This window comes from Pteronotus mesoamericanus, unplaced genomic scaffold (genome assembly GCF_021234165.1).
Source record: "Pteronotus mesoamericanus isolate MK-2021 breed Mesoamerican mustached bat unplaced genomic scaffold, CSHL_Meso_final scaffold_36, whole genome shotgun sequence".
NCBI classification, from domain to species: Eukaryota; Metazoa; Chordata; class Mammalia; order Chiroptera; family Mormoopidae; genus Pteronotus; species Pteronotus mesoamericanus.
This window is the reverse complement of record NW_026555313.1, coordinates 25,228,657-25,247,628: the sequence shown is the minus strand read 5'-3', so window position 1 is coordinate 25,247,628 and position 18,972 is coordinate 25,228,657.

Sequence of the window (18,972 nt, the reverse complement as noted above, 5' to 3'; positions counted from 1 at the left end):
GGCACCAGAGAGGCATTGAAACGGCAAGTTAGCGTCCCCCTGAGAAGAACGGGGTCTGAATCATAAACAGGAACCCCTAAACTACAGCAGCTAAAGCCGAGAAAATACAGACAAAACGCAACCCCAAAAAGCTTAGGGGCGCTCTCTGCCAGAGACAGGTGGCGGGGGATGCAAAAAGACATTTAAAGGGCCAACGCAAAAGTTGCAGCGGCAGCCACCCTCCTTGATCTCTAGGTAGAGGAGGCAGCAGGGTGGGCTGGTGCCTGGGAAAAGACTGGTGAGGAAAACTTTGTGAAGAGAACTGACACTGCGGCTGGTGGAGCCCGGGTGATAACGCACTTCCCACTCTGCAGCTACCATCTCGCTCAGGCATAAGGGAATCAATTAACCTGCCTTTTGTGCGCTCTGCACACAGCTTGTACACCTGTGAGCTATGGGGCTGAGTGCAGACTGGCTGGGAGAGCCTTGAGGAGAGACTGGAGACGGAGGCATTGGGGAAAGAATGGGAGGAGGAACCGGGGAGTCCCGACTCCCTCCCCGTTCTGTAGTCTCCATTGTGGGCTGGAAAGGCATGCCCACAAAATCCAAGAGGAGGGAAGACTCCCAGACTCTTTCTATGAGGCCAGCATCACCCTGACCCCAAAACCAGATAAAGACCCTACAAAGAAAGAAAACTACAGGCCAATTTCGCTGTTGAACATAGAGGCTAAAATCCTCAACAAAATATTGGCAAACCGCATCCAGCAATCCATTCAAAAGATTATCCACCACCATCAAGTGGGATTCATCCCAGGCATGCAGGGATGGTTCAATATACGCAAATCAGTAAACGTGATACATCACATCAATAAAAGAAAAGACAAAAACCACATGATCATCTCGATAGATGCAGAAAAAGCATTCGATAAGGTACAGCACCCATTTATGATCAAAACACTCAGCAAAATGGGAATAAATGGGGCATTCCTCAACGTAATAAAGGCCATATATGAAAAACCTACAGCCAATATCGTACTCAACGGGCAAAAACTGAAAGCTTTCCCACTGAGATCGGGAACACGCCAAGGATGTCCGCTCTCACCGCTTCTTTTCAACATCGTATTGGAAGTCCTAGCCCCAGCGGTCAGACAAGAGAAAGAGATAAAAGGCATCCAAATAGGAAAGGAGGAAGTGAAGCTATCATTGTTTGCAGATGACATGATAGTGTACATAGAGAACCCTGTAGACTCTACCAAAAAACTCCTCAACCTAATAAGTGAATTTGGCAAAACAGCAGGATACAAAGTCAACATTCAGAAATCAAAGGCATTTTTGTACACCAGCAATTCAATAGAAGAAGAAGAAATCAGAGAAAAAATACCGTTCGGTGTAGCAAGAAGAAAAATCAAGTACCTAGGCATAAATTTAACCAAAGACGTAAAAGACCTGTACGCAGAAAACTATACAACATTGAGAAAAGAAATTAAGGAAGACACAAATAAATGGAAGCATATACCGTGCTCATGGATTGGAAGAATTAATATCCTCAAAATGTCCATACTACCCAAAGCAATTTATAGATTCAACGCAATCCCTATTAAGATACCAATGACATATTTCACAGAAATAGAACAGACATTTCAAAAAGTTATATGGAACCATAAACGACCCCGAATAGCCTCAGCAATTTTGAGAAAGAAAAACAAAGTAGGAGGGATCACAATACCGGACATCAAACACTACTACAAAGCCACTGTACTCAAAACAATCTGGTACTGGCACAAGAACAGACCCATAGACCGGTGGAACAGAATAGAAAGCCCAGAAATAAGCCCAGGTCTCTATGGGCATCTAATTTTTGACAAAGGGGGCAGAAGCATAAAATGGAGCAATAATAGCCTCTTCAACAAATGGTGTTGGGAGAGCTGGATGGCTACCTGCAAAAAATTCAAATTGGATCACCAGCTCACACCATACACAAAAATATACTCAAGATGGATAAAAGATTAAATATAAGTCGCAACACCATCAAAGTCCTAGAGGAGAACATTGGCAGGAAACTCTCAGAGATCCCATGCCGCAGTTTTTTCACTGATATGTCTCCTAAATCAAGGGACATTGAGGAAAGAATAAACAAGTGGGACCTCATCAAAATAAGAAGCTTCTGCACGGCAAAAGAAAACATCAGCAAAATGAAAAGGGAGCCAACCGTATGGGAAAATATATTCGCTAATGATACATCAGATAGAGGTTTGATCTCCAAGATGTATAAAGAACTCACTCGACTCCACTCCAAGAAGACAAACGATCCAATCAAAAAATGGGCAAAGGACCTGGGCAGATGCTTTTCCAAGGGGGGAGATACAGAGGGCCCAGAGGCATTTGAAAGGATGCTCAGCATCACTAGCCATCAGAGAAATGCAGATCAAAACCACCACGAGGTACCACCTCACACCGGTCAGAATGGCCATCATAAACAGATCCACAAACAACAGGTGCTGGCGAGGCTGTGGAGAAAAGGGAACCCTAGTCCACTGTTGGTGGGAATGCAGACTGGTGCAGCCACTGTGGAAAGCAGTGTGGAATTTCCTCAAAAAGCTGAAAATGGAACTGCCTTTTGATCCAGTGATTCCCCTGCTGGGACTATACCCTAAGAACACCAAAATGCCAATACAAAAGAACCTGTGCACCCCAATGTTCATAGCAGCACAATTGACAATAGCCAAGTGTTGGAAGCAACCTAAATGCCCATCAGTAGGTGATTGGATCAAAAAATGATGGTACATATACACAATGGAATACTACGCAGCAGAAAGAAAAAAAGAACTACTAAACTTCGCGACAGCATGGATGGAAGTGGAGAGCATTATGCTAAGCGAAATAAGCCAGGGGGCGAAAGACAAATACCATATGATCTCACCTATAAGCGGAACCTAACCAACAATACAAAGATGCAAGGAAAATAAGACCAGCAACACTGAAAGAAAAAGAAATCAACAGAGACAAGAGGGAAGGAGGGAGGGGGGGCGCGGGGAAAAGGAAGGGAAGGGGAAAGTCAAGGAACATATAGCCAGGACTCATGGACAAAACCAAAGGGGAAGAGCTGAGGGAGGGAAGGAGGGAGGGGGCAAGGGAAAGTGGTGGGGGGAGGCAGAGACAGATGTCTTTGAGTTAAAATAAATAAAAAAAGAAGAAGAAGAAGAAGAAGTAAAGAGGAGAGAGAAATACGGGTACAAAGGGAAAAGTAGCAATGAATAAGTACCTATCAATAATAACCTTAAATGTAAATTGATTAAATGCTCCAATCAAAAGACATGGTAGCTGAATAAATAAGAAAATGTAACCCACATATATGCTGCCTACAGGAGACCCACTGCAGAACAAAAGATCTACATAGACTGAAAGTGCAAATGTGGAAAAAACTATCCCACATAAAATGAAATTTTAAAAAAAGCTGGGGTAGCAATACTTATATCAGGCAAAAAGTAAACTTAAAAACAAAGGCAATAACAAGAAACAAAGAAGGTCACTTCATAATCCTTTAGGGAGTAGTCCAACAAGAAGATATAACTCTTGTAAACATATATGCACCCAATATAGATGTACCTAAATATATAAAGAAAATATTGGAAGATTTTAAGAAAGAGATAGACAGCAATAGTCATTGTAAGTGGTTTTAACACTCCACTGTCAACAATGGATAAATCTTCCAAACAAAAAAAAATCAACAAAAATGTTGCAGTATTGGACGACACTCTAGGTGAAGTGCACTTATTTAAGATTTATATAACATTTCACCCCAAAGAAGAAAAATACACATTCTTCTGAAAAAAACATGGATCATTCTCAAAGACAGATCACATAGTAGGACACAAAACAAGTCTTAACATATTCAAGAGAATTGAAATCATATCAAACACCATCTCAGATTACAACAGCTTGAAACTCAAAACCAATCTCAAGAAAAACTCAAACACAAAAACTCAAACTCAAAAACATTCAACTACATGGAGGCTGAATAAGAGGTTCTTAAATCATAAATGGGTTAAAAATGAGATCAAGGAAGAAATCAGAAAGTATCTTGAAACAAATCAAAATGAAGAAACAACACACCCAAACCTATGGGATATAGTGATGGTAGTACAGAGATGGAATTTCACAGTAATACAGCCCTACCTAAAGAAGATAGAAAAGTCTCAAATAAACAACCTAACTCTACATCTAAAGGAGCTAGAGGAACAACAACAAATAAAGCCCAGAAGGATTATAAGGAAGGAAATAGTCAAGGTCAGAACAGAATTAAATGACACAAAGACTAAAATAAATAATAATAATAAAAACATAATAATAATAATAATAATACAAAGGATCAATGAATCCAGGAGCTGCTTCTTTGAAAAAATAAACAAAATTGACAAACCATTAAAAAGGCTCATCAAGACATTGATATACCACAGATATAAAAGGAATGTAAAAAATTAATATGAACAATTATATGCCAAGAAATTGGACCAACTGGGCTAAATGGATAAATTTCTAGAAACATAAAATCTTCCAAAACTGTATCAGGAAGAAGCAGAAAACCTGAGTAGACTGTTAATAACTAGCAAAATTGAAGCACTATTCAAAAAACTACTGACACACAAAAGCCCTGGACCAGATGGCTTCACAGGTGAATTTTACCAAACATTCAAAGAAGAACTAACACTGACCCCTCAAAAACTATTCTAAAAAATACAAGAAGAGGGAAGATTCCCAAATTCTTATCATGATGCCAATATTATCCTAATTCCAAAACCAGGTGAAGACACAACAAGAAAAGAAAATTAGAGGCCAATATCTCTGATGAACATACATGTGAATATCCTCAACAAATTACTAGCAAACCAGATCCAACAATACATTAAAAAGATCATACACCATGATCAAGTGGGATTTATTCCAGGCATACAAGGATGGTATAATATTCACAAATCAATAAATGTGATATATGACATAAACAAAGTGAAAGACAAAAATCACATGATCATTTCAATAGATGCAGAAAAAACATTTGATAGAGTCCAGCACCGATTTATGGAAAAAACACTCAGCAAAGTGGGAATGGAGGTGGCATACCTCAACATAATAAAGGCCATTTATGAAAACGCTACTGCCAACATCATACTCAATGGACAAAAACTAAAAGTGTTTCTCTTAATATCAGGAATAAGACAAGGCTGTTTGTTTCACCACTCTTGTTCAACATAGTACTGGAAGTTCTAGCCACAGTGATCAAACAAGAAAAGAAATAAAAGTCAACCAAATTAGAAAAGAGGAAGTAAAACTAATTATTTACAGATGACATGATAGTCTCCATAGAAAACCCTATAGTTTCAACCAAAACACTACTTGACCTAATAAGCGAATGCAGCCAAGACAGCGAGAAACAAGTCAATATTCATAAATTGAAGGCATTTTTTATATCAACAATGATGTATCAGGAACAGAAACTACGAAAGGAATACCACTTATTATAGCAATAAAAATAATTAATAAAGTACCTAGGAATAAACTTTCTTTTTTAATTTAATTTAATTTTATTTTTTCAAAGACATCTGTCTCTGCCTCCCCCCACCACTTTCCCTTGCCCCCTCCCTCCTTCCCTCCCTCAGCTCTTCCCCTTTGGTTTTGTCCATGAGTCCTGGCTATATGTTCCTTGACTTTCCCCTTCCCTTCCTTTTCCCCGCGCCCCCCCTCCCTCCTTCCCTCTTGTCTCTGTTGATTTCTTTTTCTTTCAGTGTTGCTGGTCTTATTTTCCTTGCATCTTTGTATTGTTGGTTAGGTTCCGCTTATAGGTGAGATCATATGGTATTTGTCTTTCGCCCCCTGGCTTATTTCGCTTAGCATAATGCTCTCCACTTCCATCCATGCTGTCGCGAAGTTTAGTAGTTCTTTTTTTCTTTCTGCTGCGTAGTATTCCATTGTGTATATGTACCATCATTTTTTGATCCAATCACCTACTGATGGGCATTTAGGTTGCTTCCAACACTTGGCTATTGTCAATTGTGCTGCTATGAACATTGGGGTGCACAGGTTCTTTTGTATTGGCATTTTGGTGTTCTTAGGGTATAGTCCCAGCAGGGGAATCACTGGATCAAAAGGCAGTTCCATTTTCAGCTTTTTGAGGAAATTCCACACTGCTTTCCACAGTGGCTGCACCAGTCTGCATTCCCACCAACAGTGGACTAGGGTTCCCTTTTCTCCACAGCCTCGCCAGCACCTGTTGTTTGTGGATCTGTTTATGATGGCCATTCTGACCGGTGTGAGGTGGTACCTCGTGGTGGTTTTGATCTGCATTTCTCTGATGGCTAGTGATGCTGAGCATCCTTTCAAATGCCTCTGGGCCCTCTGTATCTCCCCCTTGGAAAAGCATCTGCCCAGGTCCTTTGCCCATTTTTTGATTGGATCGTTTGTCTTCTTGGAGTGGAGTCGAGTGAGTTCTTTATACATCTTGGAGATCAAACCTCTATCTGATGTATCATTAGCGAATATATTTTCCCATACGGTTGGCTCCCTTTTCATTTTGCTGATGTTTTCTTTTGCCGTGCAGAAGCTTCTTATTTTGATGAGGTCCCACTTGTTTATTCTTTCCTCAATGTCCCTTGATTTAGGAGACATATCAGTGAAAAAACTGCGGCATGGGATCTCTGAGAGTTTCCTGCCAATGTTCTCCTCTAGGACTTTGATGGTGTTGCGACTTATATTTAATCTTTTATCCATCTTGAGTATATTTTTGTGTATGGTGTGAGCTGGTGATCCAATTTGAATTTTTTGCAGGTAGCCATCCAGCTCTCCCAACACCATTTGTTGAAGAGGCTATTATTGCTCCATTTTATGCTTCTGCCCCCTTTGTCAAAAATTAGATGCCCATAGAGACCTGGGCTTATTTCTGGGCTTTCTATTCTGTTCCACCGGTCTATGGGTCTGTTCTTGTGCCAGTACCAGATTGTTTTGAGTACAGTGGCTTTGTAGTAGTGTTTGATGTCCGGTATTGTGATCCCTCCTACTTTGTTTTTCTTTCTCAAAATTGCTGAGGCTATTCGGGGTCGTTTATGGTTCCATATAACTTTTTGAAATGTCTGTTCTATTTCTGTGAAATATGTCATTGGTATCTTAATAGGGATTGCGTTGAATCTATAAATTGCTTTGGGTAGTATGGACATTTTGAGGATATTAATTCTTCCAATCCATGAGCACGGTATATGCTTCCATTTATTTGTGTCTTCCTTAATTTCTTTTCTCAATGTTGTATAGTTTTCTGCGTACAGGTCTTTTACGTCTTTGGTTAAATTTATGCCTAGGTACTTGATTTTTCTTCTTGCTACACCGAACGGTATTTTTTCTCTGATTTCTTCTTCTTCTATTGAATTGCTGGTGTACAAAAATGCCTTTGATTTCTGAATGTTGACTTTGTATCCTGCTGTTTTGCCAAATTCACTTATTAGGTTGAGGAGTTTTTTGGTAGAGTCTACAGGGTTCTCTATGTACACTATCATGTCATCTGCAAACAATGATAGCTTCACTTCCTCCTTTCCTATTTGGATGCCTTTTATCTCTTTCTCTTGTCTGACCGCTGGGGCTAGGACTTCCAATACGATGTTGAAAAGAAGCGGTGAGAGCGGACATCCTTGGCGTGTTCCCGATCTCAGTGGGAAAGCTTTCAGTTTTTGCCCGTTGAGTACGATATTGGCTGTAGGTTTTTCATATATGGCCTTTATTACGTTGAGGAATGCCCCATTTATTCCCATTTTGCTGAGTGTTTTGATCATAAATGGGTGCTGTACCTTATCGAATGCTTTTTCTGCATCTATCGAGATGATCATGTGGTTTTTGTCTTTTCTTTTATTGATGTGATGTATCACGTTTACTGATTTGCGTATATTGAACCATCCCTGCATGCCTGGGATGAATCCCACTTGATGGTGGTGGATAATCTTTTGAATGGATTGCTGGATGCGGTTTGCCAATATTTTGTTGAGGATTTTAGCCTCTATGTTCAACAGCGAAATTGGCCTGTAGTTTTCTTTCTTTGTAGGGTCTTTATCTGGTTTTGGGGTCAGGGTGATGCTGGCCTCATAGAAAGAGTCTGGGAGTCTTCCCTCCTCTTGGATTTTGTGGGCATGCCTTTCCAGCCCACAATGGAGACTACAGAACGGGGAGGGAGTCGGGACTCCCCGGTTCCTCCTCCCATTCTTTCCCCAATGCCTCCGTCTCCAGTCTCTCCTCAAGGCTCTCCCAGCCAGTCTGCACTCAGCCCCATAGCTCACAGGTGTACAAGCTGTGTGCAGAGCGCACAAAAGGCAGGTTAATTGATTCCCTTATGCCTGAGCGAGATGGTAGCTGCAGAGTGGGAAGTGCGTTATCACCCGGGCTCCACCAGCCGCAGTGTCAGTTCTCTTCACAAAGTTTTCCTCACCAGTCTTTTCCCAGGCACCAGCCCACCCTGCTGCCTCCTCTACCTAGAGATCAAGGAGGGTGGCTGCCGCTGCAACTTTTGCGTTGGCCCTTTAAATGTCTTTTTGCATCCCCCGCCACCTGTCTCTGGCAGAGAGCGCCCCTAAGCTTTTTGGGGTTGCGTTTTGTCTGTATTTTCTCGGCTTTAGCTGCTGTAGTTTAGGGGTTCCTGTTTATGATTCAGACCCCGTTCTTCTCAGGGGGGACGCTAACTTGCCGTTTCAATGCCTCTCTGGTGCCAGTGCCCGTGTGCACCCGGCCCACCCTCTCGAGTCTCCACCGCAATTCTCACCCTTTGGGATGTGTGAGAGTCGAATCCACTGTCCGCGGCACCAAGGCTCCTCTCCCACTATCGCTCCACTGCTTTCCAGGTGATTACTCCATTATTTAGTTGCAATTCCAGTTTGGTTTTGGGAGGAGGTCAGCGTGACTCCCTTTCACTCCTCCGCCATCTTTTTCTCTCTGTTCTCCCCTTAGCATATCTTGGAGGGCTGGTTTGGTAGAGATGTATTCTTTTAGCCTTCTCCTGTCTGGGAAACGCCATATTTCCCCTTCTATTTTAATGGAGAGCCTTGCTGGGTAGAGCAGCCTTGGCTGTAGGCCCTTGCTTTTCATGGCTTGGAATATTTGTTGTCATTCCCTCTGGCTTGTAGTGTTTCTGTTGAGAAGTCAGCTCCTAGGCGTTTCGGGGCCCCCTTGTATCTTACTTTCTCCTTCTCCCTTGCTGCCTTGAGGATTCTCTCTTTGTCTTTGACATTTGCCATTTTAATGATGATGTGTCTTGGAGTGGACCTCCTTGGGTCCCTCTTGAGTGGGGTCCTCTGTGCCTCCTGGATCCACGAGAGCCTTTCTCTCCTCAGATTAGGGAAATTTTCCAACATTACTTTTTCGAGGAGGTTCTCTATCCCTTGCTCCTCTTCTTCTCCTTCTGGGATCCCTATTATATGGATATTATTGCGTTTCAGGTTGTCCTGCATTTCCCTAAATGCCTCTTCATTCTTTTTGAGCCTTTTTCCATTTCTTGTTCTTAAATTTATTTTTGCTTCTGCTTCAATTGGGCTGTCTAGATTTCCTGACTTTTTATTTATTTATTTATTTATTTATTTATTTATTTATTTATTTATTTTTCCTTTTACTTTTCTTTCTGGGCCTGCCTCTGATGATGTCAGTTTTTGACCCTATATGACGCTGGGTTGTTTGTTTGAGTCTTCCAGGAGTCTAATGTGTGTCTGACTCCTGCTTGGGGCAGCTCTGTGACTCCTTCAGTCAGGGCTGGACTATTTTTTGGGATCGCTCTGCACTCTTGCACTGGTTCCTTGAGTGCGCTCCCCAGCGGGCAGGATCCCCAGCCTGCCTGGGCTCGCATGTGCTTGCCCCATACCAGGGGGCTATTTCATGACCTCGCGTACTCGTTTGGCCCCTCTGTCCAGCGAGCTCTCTGGCACTGGTCAGTTTAGGATCTTCAATTGTGTGTTTTCCCCGCTTCTGGCTCTTTGGGTGCGTTGCTTGCCTTTGCCAAATGGAGACTACTGAAATGGAAGAAGTCAGCTCCAGGACTGTCCGGTTAATCCTGTCTCTGGTCTCTCCTCCAGGGACTGTGGGCAGCTCTACTAATTTTGTGGGCTGCTCTGCAATCGCAGGCGGGGGTGTCAATTTACACCTGCCCTTGCCCCTCTGTGCACTCCCTCGCAGGCCGTATCGGTGCCAGTCTGTGGGAGGTCTTGCCGGCCGGTGCAAGGTTTCGCCAGCCCGCGCAGGTCACACACACGCTCGCCAACCCTTTTCGGTCACTCGGCGCAAGTGTGCGCGCCTGCACTGGGTGTTTTTGGGGTGTCTATGTGTGCTTTTCTGCTTTTGGCTCTTTGGGGGTGTGGCCTCTTCCCGCTCAATGGAGACTAGGGCAAGGAGAAGGAGTTGGGACTCCCCGGTTCCTCCTCCCGTTCTTTCCCCAACGCCTCCGTTTCTAGTCTCCCCTCAGGGGCCTCTGGGCAGTTCTGTGACCCCTTCGGCCAAGGATCCAACCCCTGTGTGGACTGCGTTTCAATCGCAGGCAGTCTGGTTCATGCATGCCCCTTTTCTGCCTCTTTGGGGGCATGCCTTTCCAGCCCACAATGGAGACTACAGAACGGGGAGGGCGACGGGACTCCCTGGTTCCTCCTCCTGTTCTTTCCCCAATGCCTCCATCTCCAGTCTCTTCTCAAGGCTCTCCCAGCCAGCCTGCACTCAGCCCAGAAGCTCATACAAGCTGTGTGCGGAGCGCACAAAAGGCAGGTTAATTGATTCCCTTATGCCTGAGCAAGATGGTAGCTGCAGAGTGGGAGATGCGTTATCACCAGGGCTCCACCAGCCGCCGTCGCAGTTCTCTTCACAAAGTTTTCCTCACCAGTCTTTTCCCAGGCACCAGCCCACCCTGCTGCCTCCTCTACCTAGAGATCAAGGAGGGTGGCTGCCGCTGCAACTTTTGCGTTGGCCCTTTAAATGTCTCTTTGCATCCCCAGCCACCTATCTCTGGCAGAGAGCGCCCCTAAGCCTTCGGGGTTGCGTTTTGTCTGTATTTTCTTGGTTTTAGCTGCTGTAGTTTAGGGGTCCCTGTTTATGATTCAGATCCCGTTCTTCTCGGGGGAAGCTAACTGTCCGTTTCAATGTCTCTCTGGTGCCAGTGCCCGTGTGCACCCAGCCCACCCTCTCAAGCCTCCACTGCAGTTCTCACCCATTGGGATGTGTGAGAGTCGAATCCACTGTCTGTGGCTCCAAAGCTCCTCTCCTACTATCGTTCCATTGTTTTCCAGGTGATTACTCCACTATTTAGTTGCAATTCCTGTTTGGTCTTGGAAGGAGGTCAGCGTGACTCCCATTCACTCCTCCACCATCTTCTGTCCTCTATTTCTTCTTCTTCTTAAAGCAATCCCTTTAGTATCTCTTACAATGCTGGCTTGGTGGAGATGTACTCTTTTTGTCTTCTTTTGTCTGGGAATCTCTATTTCACCTTCCATTTTAAGTGAGTCCTTGCTGGATAGAGTAGTCTTGGTTGCAGGTCTTTGTTTTCATTACTTGGAATACTTCTTGCCATTCCCTCTGGCTTGTAGTGTCTCTAATGAGAAATCAGCTGATAACCTTATAGGAGCTCCCTTGTATGTTATTATCTTTTCTCCCTTGCTGCCTTTGAAATTCTCTTTTTGTCCTTAGATTTTGCCATTTTGATTTTAATGTGTCTTGTAGTGGGCCTCTTTGGAGTGATCATGATTGGGGCCCTCTGTGGTTCTTGGACTTGCATGACTTTTTACCTCACTCAGTTAGGGAAGTTTTTCATAATTATTTTTTTCAAACAGGTTTTCTATCCCTTGCTCCTTTTCTTCTCCTTCTAGTAAATATTACTACATTTCATGTTGTCCCAAAGCTCCCTTATACTATTCTTGTTCTTTATGAGCCTTCTTTTTTCATTTTGTTGCTCTGACTGTGTCTTTTTTTTCTACCTTGTCTTCCAACTTGCTGAATCAATTTTCTGTTTTGTCTAGCCTGCTTTAATTCCTTCTAGTGTGGTCTTCATTTCAGATTTTGCAATCTTCATTTACATCGTTTCTTCATCAAGGTTTCCATTTCTTTTTTCGTGCTGATGTAGGTCCCACTAAATTCCTTGTGTTTCTCATTAAGTTCCTTGAACTTTCTTAAAATCATTACTTTGAACTCTAAGTCTGATAAGGTGCTTGCCTCAATTTCACTCAGCCATTTTTCTGGCTATTCTGCTTTTTCTTTCACTTGGGGGTTGTTTCTATGTCTTCCCATTTTAATCATCTCTTTGTGTTTGTCTCTTCATATTAGGTTGATTTGCTTTGGCTCTCTGTCTTGTGGAATGGCCTTGTGTGATAGAAGTCCTATGGGATCCAGAGGTGCAGACTACTTGATTTCCTGAGCTGGATGCTCTGGGAATGAGCTCTGTGTGGATTATGTAGACTCTGCTGATGTATTTGGGCCTATTATTGCTGGCCTGTTTGTTGGTGGGAGAGCCCTCTGTCTGGCTGGCTACAAGGCTCAATCCCCACCACATGTTGTATGCTGTTGTATAGGTACTGGCAGAACAAAGCAAAACAACACAAAACAACACCAAAACAAGCAACACCCCCAGCCCACCACAGCAAAATCAACAATAAGAGAGCAAAGAATAATAAAAATGAAGAGAGAAATGGAATAGTATGGAAAGGGGAAAGGGCAAAAGGGTGTAAGAAAATTAAAAGAAAGAAAAGTGATTATGAGAGCAGAAAGGAGAAAAAGAGCTAATACTTGTAATGACTTGAAAAAGGAAAATGGGGAAAAGAACACAATAAAAATAACAAAAATAATAAATGGAGAGAAGAAGGGAACAGTGGAATACTCTAAGAGTAGAATAGAAGATATGGAAGAAAAATCAGAAGAAAAAGAAAAAATAGATTAAAAAGTATGAATCAAATAGCTATGAAAAAAAGGAAAAAATAGCTAAAATAATAAAATTAGAACCAAGTAGCTTTGTCTCAGCACAGTTTAGATCTTACCTTTTGGTCTGCCCCTTTGGATACTGATCTGATGTCTGAGTTTGGTATAAGCCAATGTCTGGTGCTGTCCACGCCTGGCCCTCAGCCACCTTTTCGAAGCTATAGGCAACCCACAGTTTGTTGCTGATTCCTCTAGTCTTGGCTACTCTCAGGTTGGACCATGCTTCCCTGCAAAGTTGGCTTTTATCAGCACTGGGTCCAGGGGTATGACAGTAAATGTCCTAAGTCACTACAGGATCTATCTCTGCCAGTCTCTGCTTGCTGGCCTGCAGTCAGTCTTAGACTAGTTGGAGACAAGACTATTTCTGGGAGGGCTTCTGGCAGAAACAAGAGGCAGTGATTCCTGGATCTCCCATGGCAGTGCCTTTCAGACTTTAGGGAAAATGGAAGGTTTGCTTCCCCTCCCTGGAGCTAGTAGTCTGAGTCTGTCTGGGGCTATCATCTTGAACTTGGCAGGGCAGGGCCCCTATTAGGGTTCCTGAGCCCAGATTTTGGGTCTACCAGAAGCCAGAAGTGTGTTTCATGGCTACCCCATGAGGGGGGAGGACCAGTGTATTTCCCAGAATTATGGATTGGCTGCTCCCTACTACCAGTCTCTGATGATCCCTGAGTCTGTTTATGTCATGGTCTCTTTAGCAAGGGTTAAGATGTAGGGTGGGAGAGAAGCAGGGAAAAACGGAAAGAAATAAAACCAAACAAAACAGAACACCAAGACAGAGAAAAATTGGGTTGCAGAGGGCATGCTGGGTTGGAGTACATATATCTTTTTGAATTAGTGTTTTGGATGTTTTTGGATAAATACCCTAAAGCAGGATTGTTGGATCATATGGTAATTCTAGTTTTAATTTTTTGAGGAAACTGCAGACTGTTTTCCATAGGGGTTGCATCAATTGCACTCCCACCAATAATGCACTAGAGTATAATTAATGTTTTTGAACTCTCTATTTGGTTTATTGCTTGCCTCTATTTTGTTTAGTTCGTTTTCTGGATTTTGTCCTGTTCTTTAATTTGGTCATGTTTCTTTTCTCCTCATTTTGGCCTCCTTTCTGTGTTTTCTTTTTTCTTTTTTTCTGTATATTAGGTAGATCTACTACGCCTCCCAGTGTTGACAAGGTGATCTTATATAATAGGTGTCCAGTTGCCCAGTGGTGTAATTTCCCTGATCACTTAAGCCAAGTGCTCCTGGGATATATGGTGTGGGTTTTGTGTGCTCTCTTATTGTAGTTCAGCCTTGATTGTTGCTGGTCATGTCAGGGGGTGGGATTGACCTGATGGTTGGCTGGCTGTGAGGACTGGTTGTGACTACTGTGAAGAAGCATTGTGTGTGTTGGGTGGCTGACCCCACAGAGCAAGATTAGTTTTAGTGGGCTCTTGTGCCTGCCAAATCCACCCTTTGTGAATGTTATTTGTGAAGCTAATTGGGTGGTGTTCTTGTGGTGGTCTGAAGCCGGCCACCAGTTGTATTGGTTCTGAGGCCTCCTGAGAGGGGTTCTGGTGCAGACCCATGTCAGCCTCCTCCTGTGCCCAGCCTAGGGCCTCCAGTAGGAGCTATGAAGGGATCTGTGGTTGGTCGTTGCCTGTGCTGGCCTTTGGAGACACCTGGGAGAGGCTATGTTGTGAACTGAGTCTGGCTGCTACTAGTGCTGGGCTTGGTGCCACTTAGTAAGAGGTACAGGGCATGCCAAGACCAGCTTCTGCTTGTTTGGAGTTTGTGGACCTCTGAGAGGTTTCAGGAAAAACCACAGTGCAAGCAAGATCTGCAGCTTATGTGGAACAGCTGCTGAAAGATGTCTGGACCAGGTAGGTGAATTGGGTGGGGCCAGATTTCAGGGAATCAGCAGGGTGGGGTGAGTGGTTTTAACCAGGTTAATGGAGACTCAGATTTGGTACCTGCCTGAACCTGCTTGCTGTGTCAGGGGAGGACTCAGTAAAGGAACAATGATGCCAGCCAGCACTTCAGTCCTGCTCCTCCAGCCCTTGCCCTGAAGCCAGATGATTTAGTTCTTCCCCATATGTCCTTGGCACTTTTTGAACTGCTGTCCCTTCACTGGAGTGAATGTTGAGTGTTTGTGAGCAAGTCCATGGTTAGACCCTTTAAGAGAAGGCCTGGGTCTGCTGCAGCCCTCCATCTCACTTTGGAGAAGTCTCTGCTGATTTTCACAGCCAGATGATGAGCGACTTCTCTTCCTGGCTCTGGTACTCCAAGCTGGGGAACCTGGTGTGCTGCTGGGACCTTTTGTTCTTCAGAGGGGACCTCTGCAGCTGAGATAGCCCTCCTGATTCATAACTGCCACATGTCAGTGTGATAGTTTGAATCTCCACCCCTTATGCTAGTCTCAATATAGCTGCTTCTTTATATTCCTAGTTATAGAACTCCTGTTCAGCTAGTGTTTGGATGGTACTGAATGATCATTTTTCTATTATTTAGTTGTAATTTTGATGTGGGTATGGGAGGAGGCAAGCACAGAGTTTACCTACGGTGTCTACCTGCTCTGCTACCTTCACCCCAAGTATAACTTCCTTGCAAGTCTTTTTGTTTCTAAATGGAGCCTGCTCAGAGGCATGAGATGGCCCAGCTGGCTGCTCCCTCTCAACCCTGCATTTCAAGGAAATTAAGGAGCTTTCTCTTTTCAAGGGGTTTCCTCTTTCATCTTAAAGTGATTGCTGAGGGAATCACTGGGTGTGGTTTGGTGAGGCTATTGCACCTGTTCAATCAGGAGAATCTTCCAGGAGGGAAAAGCTTTTAGATGCTTCATGGAGGAAGCCTGGGAGGAAGCTTGAGGTTGGCTGATAGGTGGGAGGAAGGAATTGGCGCAGGCTGGCTGGCAGGCCATGCTTAGTCTGAAGAGGCAGAATTCATCCCAGCTCCATAAGTATCCTTTTCTGCAAGCCACACCTACCAGCCCTCCTTACTTCTTAAACCTTGCAAGGGATGGGGTAGGGGCTGCAGTAAGTCAAACTCCACTATCACTTTGTATAGGGAGAAGTGTTGCAAGAGGAAGGCTTAGAGCTACACTAGAAGAACAAAGTAAGACAGAAGATAGGTGCTTGAGGAGGTTCATGGGATCCCTTTCTTTCAAGGCCTTTCAAATTGAAGAGGTTTCTCTGCTTTCAGGCTTCCGTAAGTCACAGTGGTGGATAGATGACCTTTAGGGTCTTCTTTGCCAGTTGGCATGTGACACATAGGCTCTGCAGATCATCAGGAAATGCTTTTTTTGTGGAACCTGTGCAACTGGATTTGGGGTGGGAGAGAGGCAGGACCCAGGTAGATGGGGCTGACTGTAGTTAGGCCCTTTGATGGGTACAAATAGAAAAGCCTGGAGGAAATCTTGGAACAATCACTTTCCCATACATCGTTCTCAATGCCCACCTCAGGACTCATTATTTGAGCACATAGAAATCCTTGCTCTTTAGTTCAGCCCCAAGACTGTTAGGCATGGTGTAGTGGTGTGAGGATTGCAGCCAGTCCTGGAAGAACAATTATTTCTTTCAATTATTTCTTCTCTTTCCCTGAGAAAATCTTTTCAGGCCTTGGACTCTGGGGATACCCAGGAGCCTCTACCATTCACCAGGCATTTGGAAGGATCAGCTTTCCCCAGGGAGAAAGGATCTTGAGCCCCTGCCCAGGAGGATCAAAAGACAAGTCAACCAGCATTCAGCCAAATATATATCTTTTGAGTCAAATTCCACAGCACATCTGTCTGGCTGGGGAGAATGCTTCTATGGCTGGAAAGTGAACCATACTTAGCCGGGTTGCAGGGACAGTCTTTTCTCAGCATGTTCTGGGTTCTTCCTCCTCTAGGCAGCCCCAACTCCTCACACAGAGTTCTTTCCTTCACTGTTCACACCAAATTCAAATAATTGACTCACTGATTTGTTTTCCCACTGAACATGAACTCTCCAACTTATTAATGCCTGTGTGATCAGTCCCTTGTTTAGGGCATGGCACCTGGTAAGATGTTCAAGAAATCTGTGTGAGTAAATAATCAACAATATTGGGTGGTCTGAGCTAACTGCCTCTGAGTAGAACAGGCAGGGATATTATAGGTGTCCAGAGGAAGGAACTATCACTGTTGGTCTGGGTCATAGGAAAATGCTTGTGGAAGACATAAATTAGCCTTGATTTCCACTACTTTGAAATCACTTGAACTGATTTTTCCTCTCTCAGGAAAAATGAAGGTGGCATTTCCCAGAATTGATCTTTCTGTTCTTCCTCCTACAATCTATTAATCTACCTCAGTCATCCCCTAGTGTTTTGTGATATGCTGGAGCTGGCTCCCAATGGCTTGGGAGAGCCAATAGTGCTCATCTCTTCCCCACACACCTAGCATAGCTGGAAATTGCTCACCATGGGAGACATTGGCAAACACTACAAACCAGTGCTTTTTCACCTTGGGAGAGATACTTAGCAACTTTTATCAACACACTACCTACCTACTACTTATTCATGTCCTTTCTTCCTTTCTCTTCCATTTTCTTAACTCTCTTCTTCCCATCTATCTTCCTTCCTCTCTTCATTTCTGCCCTTTTCCCTTCCTTTTTTCAATTATTTATCCAATTTGCCAATGGTGTATTCATCCACCCATCTATCCATCCACCCATCCACCCATCCATCTATCCACCTACTCACCTACCCATCTATCCATACACAAATGTTTTCTGAGTATCCACTCTATGTCAGTCTGTTCCTAAGGCTCAGAATAATTCCCCAGACTTCTGGAAGACAGGTACATTAACTAAGGACTAGTGGAGGCCTCCCATTGTAGCACCCCAGACTCAGCCAGCATTGATGTTAGATCCATAACCAGAACACTTTGGTTTTCCTCTTTTGCTCCTTCTTGGCTTCCCTGCTTGTTCATCCTTGTAGCCTGTTCTTGCAGGGTTGGGGAGATTAGCAGACCAGGACAGTACTGCTCTTTCTCTATCTTTCCCTCCATGTCTCTGGCCAGAGCCCAGTGGAATTGGATCTGACTGTTTGAGAAAGGATTCCCCATCCTAGTAGGCCCCATGAGCTCTTAGCCAACTACCAGTGAGTTCAAATAAGAGATGGCTCTGGTAGGGCCTGAGAAAAGAGGCATCAGGTAAGAGGGAATCCCCATTATTAAGCCAGCACTCTCCAACCCCAAAATCACTCCACACCTCTTAAAATTCTGACTGATTTGTGAACCAAGTTTGTCTCTGCTTTTGTTCCCAGGGATGTTATTGCAAAGGATTAGCAGGATTAGCTGTTCAGCCCAGTAAGCCAAAGGGGCAGGGACTCCTGAGCTTGACCTGGATTCAAAGGGAAGGGGGGGGAAACCCACTCCCCTACACACTACTCAGAACCTGTCACCCCAGGCACACCCACCTTCTGTTCTGTCCCATTCAGCCCAGCCTGGGAGAGACACATTCCTTTACTCAATGGGGAGGCTTCCAAGGACTATGGCAGTGGATCATGGTTTAGAAATGACCAGGTGGCATATCCTAGCAAGTGTTCCTGTAGGTAGTCTGAGAGAGGACTTGGCTGTTAAGTTTTTCTTACTTTTCTTCCTGGGTTCTGCATTGATATAATAGTCACACTTGAACAGCTTGCCTCTGAAATAATCTGAGTTCCGTACTTCACTGGCTTCTTTTTGGAGGATATTGTCTGTGGCCTTGGCTCAGAGAGGGTGGGTAGATTTTTTCTGAGTCACACAGCATACCTCCTACTGTGGAGACAGATGAGAATTAAGTGTTTGGGACCCTAGGACCCAGCCATCTGGCCTGGCATTGTTTGCATTCCCCTCATTACTGTTTCTCTCTTTTAGATCTGAGCAAGTTCTGACCTGCCCTGACAGAAATAATGCAAGGTCTGTATGTATCTTGTTAGGGCTGCTGTGATAGGCATGATGTTCAGAAGCCAGCTTCTGTTGAAATAGTTAGGGGGCTCCATGACACTCTTAGTTGAAGAAGGAAATTTAGCATCTCAAAGGCCTAAGGCTCAAATCAGTTT